The following is a 13,401-nucleotide window of genomic DNA, read 5'->3' as shown; positions in this document are numbered from 1 at the left end:
GCAACCTGGTGTCAAAGCCTTACCTCCAACAACTAATTTGTCTTTGACATGTCACATTCCCTGCAGAACAAACAGCGAACAGGCAGAAAGAAAAAAAGATTGTGGTGCAGTGAGCTAAGCTGCCACTTGCAAGGTAGGCATCCCAACTAGAGCACCTCCACTCTCTATCCTGCTCCTTACTAACTAACGCTCCTGGGAAAGGAGACAGCCCACGTGCTCGGGCCCTGCCATCCTCCGAACAGACCTAGAGGAGCTCTAGGCTCCTGGCTTCAGCCTGGCCCAGCACCAGTTATCACAGCTACTTGGGAATTAAACTATCAGATAGAAAAATCCCTGTTACTCTGCCATTTAAATAAATAAATACTTCTAAAAACAAGAAAATAACAAGAAAAACAACACACCAACGTCAAACAGATAAATGTATCCACAGAGCCAATAAAAAAAATGTCACCAATGGTGTTACTTAAATCTTCAAAAGTCCATGAAGGGTCTTGTAAAAATAAGAATTCAAAACAAAAACACAAACATTTAGAAAATTTGGCGAGATATCAAGAGGACAAGAAGATGAATGGGTATAGCCTAGGGAAATACTGAAGATAGAAAATAAATACATTATAGAAATGAAGACTCATTGAAAACAGTAAGACACATCCAAAAATAGGTTGAGAGACAGGGCCAAGAAAAGTTTAAAAAAATCAAAAGGGGAAAAATAAAAACATGTCTGATACTAAAGACAAAGGAGAATCACCAAACTGTGTGATGTCTCTAAATAAAAGAAGCAAAGATGCTTTTAAAATTTACAATTCAAAAGCCAGGAAGAAATCAAAGAAGACAGATACCTGCGCTCTGAAAGAAAATATGTTCTAGGAAAAATCAACACAGAGTGAACACCCAGGTTAAGTTCAATGAAATGAAAGAACTTCAAATAAGGAACACTTTGGACAGAAGAAACAAGATATGCATAAGGGACAAAACGTAGGCCCCGCTTAGACTTGTTGGCAAAATCAACATGAATACAAAAGGAACAAAATGTGAAAAAGAAAAACCAGGGTGTGTTTCCCATTCTCGGACACTAAGCAAGTGGGCATTTGGGCATACACCAAGGAGTTCTTGGTGTCACCCGCTGGGTGTCCTCTCCCCGATGATGTCAGATCCCCTCCTGGAAGCAGCATCAGATTCCCCACAGAGGACCTGCAAGGCTGTCCCTCCCCGCTCTCAGATGCAGTCCCCAATCCCTTCTTTTGACCTGCGTCCTGCTCCAACAGCTGCCAAGAGAGTTCTCAAGACCTCCAGTTCAGTTCCATGGATTTATGAGAGAACACTTTACTCACAGTTGATGGCTTATTGATTAAAGACACAGTAAAACATAGCGATGACTAGACAGACAAAACTCTGAGTAACTTACACACCTGAGAAGAGTATCTCTGTATTCCTCAGAATGAGAAAAACACAAATTAGAGCTACTAAAAGGTAGCATTTTTTTAGGTATTAGATGGATAAAATTCAAATTTTTTATAGTATATTCTTTAGGTAAGGTTTTAAAGAGACAGATACCTACATATCACTAAGTTAATGCAGTTTGTATTAAGGATATTTGATGATGAATGTCAAAAGTACAATTGTGGCATAATGCTTGACCACAAATTCTAGAACTAATTCTACAACTGCACATGAACACCTGTCAAATGAGGTAATATACTCATCCCTTCATAATTTGGAAAGGTTGGGAAAGACCTAAACCCACATGAATAGGAATTGGTTAAATAAAACATAGTGCACATGTTAGCCCCCTGAAATCCTATACACCTCTTAAAAGGTGCATAGGATCAGTACTTAAAACTACTGATACATTGTTGAACAAGAGAGTGCAAAAACAATATGTGTCATTCATTTTGCATTTGCCAAATAAGACAATATATTTATATTCATAAATAAATATACAACACATTTATGTCTGCTTATGTAATAAATGTTTTGAAGCACGCATAAGCAACCAATAAGTTGCCTCTAGGGGGCAGAAGCTGTCCAGGAAAGAGAAAGTTAGGGAGATGCCATGGTTTGAATGTGTCCTCTAATATCCACATTGGGAAGCTTAGTCCCCAGTGCCAGAGGAGGGAGGTGGGAGCTAATAAGAGATCACAGTGGCTCTGCCTCCATGAATGAATAGCTGTCATTATCACAGAAGCATGTTATCCCCAAAATGGGTTGTGATGAAAGCAAGTTTGGCAGACTCTTGCCATTGCCATTTCTTGCCCTTCTACTTTCCACCATGGATGACACACACAAAGCCTTCCCATCCTCCAGAACTGTGAGCCCAGTGAACTCCTCTTCATTAGACATCACCCAGTCTCAAGCCTCTTTTTAACAGCCGCAAGAAGCACAGGAAGACTAGAGGTTTACTCCCAGAGTTCAGCTAGGTGAAGCCGATGAATTCATACTGGAATGCTCACATGCTACCTGTTCAGATCAATTATATGAACAGGGCTAAACGGAAGAGAAGAGAAAAACTCATAAAACAAAAAAGGTAAGAATCATAATCCCCAACTGAACGCATTGTTCCGAGCCAATAGAAATGGGAGGAAATACGCAGCCTTTCAGCGTCATCAATCAAGGTCGTTTTTTTTTAATAAGTGAAACTGGAAATAAAGAAATGAAGTTTATTTCATTGTATGAAAGCAGGAGTTAAAGCAATTCCAAAATTATCTCTTCTTTGACTTAAATGAAACCAGTAAGTTTCAAGAGAGCAAATGTCTTGTCTTAGCCTTAGCCAGCCCAGGCCTCTGACACTCCCTGCCCCAGGACAGGGACGCCAGGCTGTGCTTAGGGCGAGTTAGGGATGTAAGCAGAATCCTAACCAAAACAACGCGGATGTCATGCCGTAACACGTCACTGGAATGCATCCCAAATTCCTTTGCTCTAGTAAATACTAATCTCAGTGTCTGCTGTTCTGATTTTCAGTGTCTCAGGGTCTCACTGTCTTATCTGTCTTGTTTTTAACCTGGCACGTTTGTTGTACTTGAAGCTCTTGGAGAGCAGACTAGATGGTTTGCAATTTCTTGGGCGAATTTTCATACTGTGGCACTTTCTCTCCACACACACACACATTCACACTCTTCTCAACTTCAGTGTTGCCGGGCTGCTCACTTCACACCAGCTGCTGCTCCCACCTGCTCTTCCCAAACATAATGCAGAGCCTCCATCTGATGCACAGAAGGGAACTGAGCTAACACAGGCAAAAACTTCTGAGGATGTTCTATTCTCAATGAACACACAGGATGTTGAAAAAGCTCAGAAACTAGGTAGGAGGCAGAGGGTAGCATATCAGTGTAGACACAAAAATAAAAACATGCTGGCGTGAAAAAGCAAGTATTGCAAATGATGTTCCCATTTCCCTTTGGGCTGAAGTTGGAAATCCCACGCTGAGAACAAAGACCATTGATTGTTGAACTTTAGTCCCTTATGAGAAAGTCATGGAATTATTTCTAATGATTCAGGAAATCTTCCCGTAATTTCAGCATCTTCTTTACCAACCAGGAGTGAAGTTTTAGAAAGTCATCCTAGGCACATTTCTCACAATATAAATTGATTCCAAGAATTTGAATACTCCAAGTTCCTCAAATAAAATGATGCAGCCCTAGATGTTTTTCTAGATAACCTTTTAAAAGTTATTCATAGTAAAATAATTCATTAAGTCTTATGATTGGACTATGGAATTGGAAAACCAATCTTATTTTATGTTTGTTTAACTAAGATCAGCTACTGGTCTGAATTTATGCTCAGTGACACTTCTTACAGAGATAGATTATTTCATTGAATTATTTTTCAGTTTTAACTGGAATTCAACTTTTGTAGGAATCTAACCTACTCAAGTCAGCAACAGTAACAAGCGTGACTGTTCAGAATGACAACAGCTCAAGGTGTGAGAAATCAGGTTAAAAAGCAAAAAATCAGAGGAAGAGGCTGTGTGGGGAATCCAGGCCACACCAAACCACTTGAGCTTCCCTCCAAGAAGCCAAGCCAAACTGAGATGACACTGTGAAGAGACACCTCTTTTCTCCCCACCCCACCTCAAACGAATATGACTTAAATGTAAAAGAAAAGCAATGACTTACATGAGGAAACCACGTGAACCTAAGCAGGGTGGTTTTATTCAGTTGCAGCACTGCCCTGTTGGAAGGAAAGCAAGCTGCAATTTCGCACCTGAGCCTGACTCCCAAGAATGCCCCTCACACATTTGCCAACAAATTTTAAGTGATGACATAATTTGCATGGAAGGCTAGGTCGAGTACTGGAATCACACAACCAACACCAACTCCAGCCTTACGGAGCTTCTGTTAACAGTCCTGTGCGGGGGCTCAGTGGTATATCCCAACAAAAGTAATCTACTGACACAGCGAGGAAGGCAAACCTTTACGATTAAGGAAGGAAAATAACAGGAGGCACAGAGAAGATCGGAGATTAAAGACCCACTTTATAAAGGAAGAACGGTCAATCACTTCTCCGCCTTTTGACTAAGATCAAGTATAAAGGAAGAATAGTCAACAGAGACTACTTGAAGCACGTGGGATGAGAAGTCAGCTGAGAAGCAGCTGTTGCACAAAGGGCCCAGCAGCCCAGTCATACAATTCAACCTATTCATAGAACTGCCAGTAAATCCCCGGATAGGACTTCAAACCAGTTGCCCCTCATGGAACTAGCAATCCCCCTGTCCACCCGCGTTCTCCAGGACCCAAGGAACTCAGCACTGTTTGCAAGACCCACCCTTGCCTCCAGCTCCTGATAAACAGGAAGAAAACTTTCTTCAAGAGGCCGGTTTTTGCTCTGTTTAGGAACAATGACACTACAAACACAAAACATAGCAGAAATGAGTAATCAATGGACTTCACTTGGCACATGCGTCTCTAAAGCTGAGTTCCGCCCTCCCGGTCACTGGTCCTGGTTCACACTGCTGGCACGGGACCCAGCTGGTCTCCCAGTCTAGGCGTGTCAGCCCTGTGAGGCCTCAGCAGGCAGAAGTCTCTTGAGACCTACAGCCAGAGAGAACCAGTGAGGAGAATCTTTTTTTTTTTTTTTTAAATATTCATTTATTCATTAATTACATTGCATTACATGACACAATTTCATAGGTACTGGGATTCCCCCCCCTTCACCCCAAACCCTTCCCCCATCATGAATTCCTTCACCTTGATGCATAACCACAGCTCAAGTTCCGTTGAGATTCCCTAATTAAAAGTTTGAGGAGAATCTAATGAGAGAACAAGACACACAGGATTGCATTAACCACACAGTCTGAAATGCACTCTGCCCGTGTTTGTTGGAGATAATACTAATGGCTAGAAAACAGGTGACTTTATACGTGAAAAGTTTGAGTCTTGAGTCACAAGCCAGTAATAATAATTATAATTTAAAAAAACTTTATTTCCTTCTTATAAACCTAAACAAAACTCAGTCTTCATCCCACCAGGAGGAAGCAATTCAATTTTAATCATGACAGGGTTTTATTTCTTCCTACTTGCTGTCGCCTCCGATTCAAGCTCTTGCGAAGGTCCCCCAGTCTCATGTGGAGAAGCCAGAAAAGACGCTTTATGAAAGCTGTAAGACCCGAGTGCCTAGAGTTGTATTGCGGGTTTGACAATTACTCCTGGCAGATATTGAGGAACTGACTTGATCTTTCTAAGGATTTACAAGATCATGATGGTAATTAACCTTGCTCAGATGCTTAGTGAGTTAATACATACTAGGTTCTTAGAACAATGTCTAGCACTTAAATACCTCTCAACATCGTCACCATGATTATATGACATGAAAGTACCTGGGCATTCTCCCCAGACACCAGCTCACTCTGGCTGTCAGAAAGTACAGGCTCCCCATGCCTGCCCCTTCCGGCTGGAAACCTCCATCCTTGGGGCTTCCACCCTCCACCCCCCAGGAAAATGCCTTGGGATGAGTCACAAGCCCCCCTTGACTTCCCAATCCCCACCTCCTAGCAACATGTTTGCAAGAATCTTCACTCTCAAGGCCTAAAGCCTTGGACCCTGCACCTGCGTGCCAATCCCGGAAGAAGCTTCTGGCGCCTGACTTCAGATCAGCTCAGCTCTCTAGTCATTGTGGCTATTTGGGGAAGTGAATCAGTGGGTGGGAAATCTTTCTCTCTGTCTATCCTTTTCTCCATAAATCTGATCTGCCTTTTTAATAAAGATAAATACATCTTTGAAAAAGAAAAGAACTAGCAGTTCAGCAGTTCTTACAGCTTGGAAACAGGTTGGCCTTCTGCTTGGGAGGAATGGGTAGTGAGCACACAATGACGAGACACGCATCTTTGTTTTCCTGTCACACCCATCCTTGCTTCACTGGGGGGTCTCCCCCACAGATTTCTCTAGTACCTCGTTGCCGGAGGGGGTGAGCCTGCTACCCACCACCCAGCCTCCTGGCTGGCAAGAGACAGACGGACAGGGGTTCTGTCTAAGCAGTTCCGATTTATTGGGAAAATTCAATTCCTTATATAGGGTAAGGGATAACCCAGGAATTTCAGGAATTTCAGGAGGAGAGAGACTAGGAGCCAATTACTAGGAGCATGACTGCGGAAGCCACCTCCCATAGGCCAGGGGTAGGTGAGTGAAATGGCCTGGCCAGTCAGTCTTTCTTTGAAACCACGTGACTCCTGCCCTGGTTCACGCCCAGGGCTCTGTCCTTGGCCGCCATCTTGCCTGCCACGTATAACCCAGTGACCTTGACTGTTAGTCGCCATCTTATTGAGTTAGTGACCTCTTTGCCCCTGAGCCCCACACTTCGCTATCATACTGATCCTGTTATGCTTGCTTAGAATGAGGCAGGCACATTCCACCAGCTGCAAAGGTCCACAGCTGGGCAGTCTCACTAGTGAAAATGCATCTGACCTCAGTAACAGCCAATTGGTCAGACACAGTACCAATGGTCATCCCGCAGAGAATAGCAAAAAACGTAAGGACAGGCACCCTAGTGGTCTCATTTTTACAAAAGAGAGAATTTGAGATAATAAGCAGTGTGGTTTACAAGCTTCCCCTATTGGGGTACGACAGATTAGAGTCAGTAACTTTGAAAACAAATCCTGGAGCATCTGCAACATAGACAATGATGAGTGGTGAAAAACAAGAGGAAACAGACCACAGGTGCAGGGGGCAGGAGGACTGGGCAGATTTTGAAGAGCTGAGATAACAATGCGTGGAGACTGGGGGAGAGAGGAAATAAGGTGTGCGATTCCAGGCAGGAAAGACAATCACCCATGAAGCATTTAGAAGCAAAGCCAAGGGCGGGCGCCCTAGCTGGGGAGCAGAACAAGATGCAGCAGAAAACCCGTGCCCCTTTCCACCCCTGTCAGCCTCTCAGTGCTGCCCTAAGCCTGGGCAGAATTCTGGGCAGCTGGAGAAGGATGTGAGGCTGGAAGAGGGGGCCACCTGTTCTTTCTCCGTTCTGGTCTCTTCCGTGCTACCCATCCCAGGTACCTTCACTCCTCATGGCTTCTTTAAGGCACGAGGGGTGAAGTTCACTTCCCTGAGAGCTGATGAGTTAGGAGGACCATAAAGAACTGGGGTTTTTCTTGGATTGAGTCTCTATGGTGCAACTTTCTGCCTCCAGAGTGTCCTTAATGAACTCCTCAGCTTACCAGCTCCACCCTATCACCCTACCACCCTACCACATGCTATATCACCTCCTGCTCCATAGAAAGCAGCCTCTGGCTCTGCTAAGATGGCCTCCTAGTAAAACAAGGCAAAGTTTTTCTTTTAAGTGACCTTAAAAGTCTCCAAAATAAGCAGCACAGGAATCCTTCTCACCCTTTCTAGATCCAAAAGAGCAGGAAGCTCAGTGGGGCTTGCCATTCACACGTTCAACACACACAGGTGCCCTTCAAGCTACACTGCCCGGGTCTCAAGCAGGCAAAGTGAGGGGTGCACCTGATCCCATGTCAAGGTTGCTAATGACTCGCAGGTGAGAGCCTGGGTGTGGCCAGGAGAGCTCGACTGTTGGATGCTGGAGGACTAAGCCTTGTCTCTGTTTCTTCCAGTAGCTGTAGCGCTTTCTTTGCAGCCAGGCCAGTGGTCCAGCTATAGGATAGAGTGACATGAAAGTGGACTCCAGTTCCACTACTTATTTGCTCTCCCACTTTGAGTGGCAGCTTCCCTATGTCTAAGATTAGGATACTCATGAGACTTATAGAGCTGAGTGATGGCTACCACAGCAACAGGAGAAGGGCAGAGTTTGCCTCCCACCAGTCCCGGAATGGATGGCAGAATTCTGGCGGGGCCCTCAGGCTGTGAGACCTCCGTTGCACCAATGAGGGGCACAGACCCATATCCTCCCACCAATAAGGGCCGACGTGACCCCTGTCTTGGCTTCCGTGTCAAGGAGAGTTTAAAAAGCCCCTTCCCTGTCTCTTCCGCGCCCTTCTTCCTCTGCAGCCCACTCCTTCGCGTCTTTCTGCTGCCTGGGAAAGGGCAGCCTGTGGTTCCCTGAAATATAGGCCATCTCAATTCTTTTCATATATTTGGCTGAGTTATCCTTTCCCTGGTGGTCAGCGAATCTAACATTTTGGCCAGCGCTGAATCTAACACTGATGACATAGGGAATTAAGGGAAACATGCAAATAAACCTTGTAGCAAAATGCCCAGCAAACTAAGTAGTTGCTAGTTCTCGCCCTTTCCTTGGCCTCTGTAATACAAAGCCTGCTCTCTGTCCTTCTTCTGGACTTGAAAGGCTCCTTACAAAACAAGTGCCCCCCTGAGATATAGCCTTAGGAAGGGAACAATTAAACATATTTGAATTATTGGGGGAAAGATAGAGAGTTGGGATGTTAATCTTTACCAAGGAAAATGTTAGCCTGGAGTTGGTGTTATGGAACAAAGATTTGTCTATCTCATTAACCGAGTCCAAGGAAGTAGCAAAATGGCCTGGGGAGAGTGGGGCCCCAGAGCTGCATGCTCATACATTTTGATGAATGTAAGATAGGTAGTGAAATGCCTGGAGCTTAGCAGTTGTGTAGAGAGGATGGGCCTGAGAGAGATGAAGGAAGGAGCAAGAGGCCGTGGCCTCTGAGCAAGGGCAAGTACCAGCTCAAAGGAGAAAACAAATGAAGATCTTCAAGTTTGTTGGGGGGCAGACAGTTTGAGCCACTTTGCTCAAGTATGTCAAGAACAGCATTCAAGCAACATTTCTTTAAAAAAAATTATTGATTTGGAAGTCAGAGTTACAGACAGAGAAAAGACAAAAAGAGAAAGAGACAGAGAGAGAGAGAGAGAGAGATATCTTCCTCCATTTGCTGGTTGGCCTTCCAGATGGCCACAAAGGTCAGGATTAAGTCAGGCAGAAGCTAGGAGCCAGGAGTTTCATCCAATTCTTTCACATGAGTGGCAAAAGCCCCATTTGGGCAGATTCCTACTGCATTTCCCAGGCCATTATCAGGGAGCTTGATTGGAAGTGGGGACACTCAGCAAATCCACTGACTGATGTGGGGTCTTTTCTCTTGTCAGATACAGATCCTGAGCTGTCCCCTCACTGCTTGACTGCAGCCTACAAATCTTGATATGTTGTGCTCTCACTTTTCTCCAGTTGTTTGTATTTTTAAATTTCCTTCAAGATTTTCCCTTTGACTCATGGATTATTTAGAAGCATCTTCTTTAATTTCAAAAGACTTGGGAGATTGTCCCGTTATTGTTCAGTGATTCCCAGCTCCACTTCTGTTAGGGTCAGAAAGTGCATGCCGTGTGACTTCCATTCTCTAAATCCTAAATGCTTATTTTATGACCCAGGATGTGGGCTATCCTGTGATGTGGGCTCGTTTGGTGAGTGTCTTGTGGTACTTTACAGAAATGTGCAGTCTGTTTCCGTGGGATGGGATCTCCTATAAATTCCAATTTCATCTTACTGTTTGGTGGTTTTGCTCGGTCCTACCTCCTTGTTCATATCCTGTCTAGCAGTTCCATCCATCGTAGAGTGTACTTGTATCCCAGAAGTACAAAAGTACACTAAAATTTGAGAACCACCGGCCTAGACTGTAAATTAAAATTGTTCTTTTATGAACAGACAAAATGGAAAATTGTTCCTAGCTAAGAAGATGGGATCATAAGCGGAGCTCATCTTGTATTCTCATAGATAACTACAAGAAGCACTCAGATGCCCCACGCAACTGCTTCCCATAGAAACAAACATACTCCAGACACCACTGCTCATGGAGGAGAGAGATTGTACATAGCTGAAAGCTTTGGAATTTTAACTGAATCCAAGATATAAACAAACACACCAAAATTTACCCTTAAGCGGAGGTCTACTTAATGCCTTAATCTATTATTTTTGAACTGGTCACTTAAGGAACATTTATCAGTCTTCTGCAGCCCAAGAATTGTATCAGGTACTTGAAATAGAGCAGAGAATAAAATATAGAGTTGATCATATAGGAAAATAAGTATTATAGCTATTATAATAAATATTATCAAGAAGATGTATGGGAATAGGTGTTTAGCCTGGAGGCAAAGAACCCAGCTTCCCACAATGGAGTGCCTGGGCCCAGCTCCAATTCCTGACTCCACCTCCCCAACAGCGCAGACCCTGGAAAGCAGAAGAGAGGGCTTAAGTGCCTGGGTTCCTGCCACACGCATACGAGACCCGGACAGAGTTCTCATCTCCCTGCTTTGGTCCTAACCCATCCCTGGGCCCTGACCTATCCTGTCATTACAGACATTTGGGGAGTGAATCATCAGATGGGAATTTATGTCTGTCTCTCTCTCCCCGTGTGTGTGTGTGTGTGTGTGTGTGCACGTGCGCACACGTGTTGGTCTGTGTCTCAGACAGAATCATAATAGAAACAGTTACTGAGTGCTAAAACAGTATGTAACAGGAGGCCTAATCTGGTTCAAGAGGATTAAAAAAATTTCCTGATTGACAATTAATCAGATTTAAAGCATGAATCAGATTTGGTCTAAGGAAAAGGGAGAGAACGGAGCAGAATGGTGTTAAAATTGAAGAAAAATGTATTTCCCAAGAACTACAAGAAATAGCTTGACCTTATCATTGGGGCGGAAGAAAACATGTAGCAGCAATAAAGTTCCAGGTGATGATACAAACATAAAGGGAGTCCCCACTGACTTGAAACTGGTTTGTGTGAAGATGACCGCCTCCAGCCAGCTCAGGAGCATCTCCCCAAGCAGGGAGCCCAGCCACCTGGAAAACCACCATAGGCTTCATGTACTGAACCCAACTATGCTCCGGGGATGGTACCAGAAACCTCCTAAACATTCACTCCTTTTCTGTGTTGGAGCTGCATCAGACAATTTTAGTTTCTATTCGAATGAAGGCCACGAAGGAATCATTTGAAAGGTATAAAGGAAAGCCGTCATATTCTGCATTTGAAGACCTTGCTCTGTTCACGTGGGAGCATTGAGGGAGGATGCCAGAAATGGGAAAGAACATCAACATTTGTCAAGTGCTTCCGGCGTGCAAGGCACACCCCCAGGAAACAGGCATGGTTTTTCATGTGAAGACATGGAAACAGGCTTAGTAAAGTGAAGCCATTTTCTCCAGATCAAACACAGTAAATGCCAAGGCGAAAACGGACCCCGGCGTTCTGTGGAAGTACAAGCTGGCAGGTTTGTGCTCGGGGCTGCCACTCCAGGACATGTGTCCCATTACAAGAGCACCAGCCCCGGCCCTGTTTTTCCCCTCTCCTTGCCGCTTCTTTCCTCCCGCCCGCCTAGTCAATCCCTAGGCTTGCTCTTAACTCTCCCCCTGGTATTTGCCTCTCGCTGACTCTCCCCCATAAGTCCACCAAAACGCCTTTGGAATACTTAATAATCAAAGCTGCACTTTATTCCCAAGGCCTGAATGTCTATTTCATAAGTGTGAGGTTGAGAATTCATCAAACCAGCCATATCACTCCAAGAAGGCTCAAAGCTATTATTTTACCTACTGCCTTTGTCACAATGATGTACACAGGATATCGGCACTCAATGGTCTAAGGGAAATATTTTGAGCTCTGCCTCTGATATATTACTCTGCTTCAAGGTCTTATTGCTATTGTATTGGTACAATTTTATTTGGATTCTAATATGACTTTGGGGGAATGTGAGATCTGAGAAACATATTTATGCAGCTGCAATAAAAGACTTGAGATGGCTGTGAAGGGAACAGAAGGGAACAAAACACCAAAAGATGCCAAGAGTTTCTGTGGCTATTCTATTTCTGTTACCTGGAATGGGACTCATACAGGAACAATTTCCTAAAGAATACAGATAAAAATTGAAAAGCCAGAAAGTAATTTCAGGTGGGGATAATACTGTATATAGTGTTTTTCCCTTTCTGGACAAAAGACACACAACAATATTTTCTAAGGTCCCATGTTGCCATTTATATGGGCTTTTAGATTTTAATCAATTGTTACACTACACATACACACAGAGCCAGAATTTGTTCAGGCAGCACCAGGCAGTGTTGAGCAGAATGAGTGTGAAAATATGTGAATGTGGTTTCCAAAATGAAACCATTTTGTTTGATGAAAAAAAAATGTTTAACTATGTTAAGCACTTGTATTATTTCCTATCTTTGGAACAAAGCTTCAAATAAGCATTTAGTTTTAATATATGTGTGTGTGTGTATGCACGTATACATATACATTTATATGTGTATATATATATATGTGTGTGTATATATACTTTTATATTTATTCAAGAAGCAGAATGAGAGAGAAAAACGCCATTCAGTGTTTCATTCCCCACATGCCACAGCTGCCCAGGCTCAGCCAGGCCAAAGCCAGTAAGTAGAAATGCCACCCTGGTCTCCCATACGAGTGGTCAGTGTCCTGGAAAATCCCTACTGTAAGAGGAGAAAGCCAGCCCCTCGCCCCAGGCGCTCCCTTGCCATACTGGAAGAGTCTGACATTGCTGGTTTCTTATGAAGCAATTGGCTTTAGACTTACTTAGCGTTTTACTTAAAACAGCTTCGTGACCTTAGAAGCAAAGTGCTGCCAACAAGAATTATCAGCTCGACTTCCAGAAATCTAGCAACTTCAGATGACTCACTGCATACTCATGTTTAGACTAGGTGACAGTCTTGAACTCTGGGTTAAGAAAATCACTTACAAATAGTCTGATAACTACTTTTAGTGATTTTTTTTTTTAAGAAAGAAAAAAGAAAAAAATGTTAAGATTTGACCTTTCTCTGAGCTCACCGGCTTCAGGCACATATTCAGTTGGGCTCAAACCGATAAACTGACCTGGTCACAGCCCTGACCTCCTTAAGCAGTTGCCCCAGTCCGCATCGATACTAAGGTGGGGAAATCTGTCTGTCATGCTTCATCCAAAAGTAGCTAAGCTGAGAAGCCAGATACTGGGCAGTCCTGTAAACCATGGGGTATACCCACCTCCTCCAACCAGGACC

This window comes from Ochotona princeps, chromosome 7 (genome assembly GCF_030435755.1).
Source record: "Ochotona princeps isolate mOchPri1 chromosome 7, mOchPri1.hap1, whole genome shotgun sequence".
In the NCBI taxonomy this organism is placed as follows: Eukaryota; Metazoa; Chordata; class Mammalia; order Lagomorpha; family Ochotonidae; genus Ochotona; species Ochotona princeps.
Note: the sequence above shows the minus strand (reverse complement) of the source record.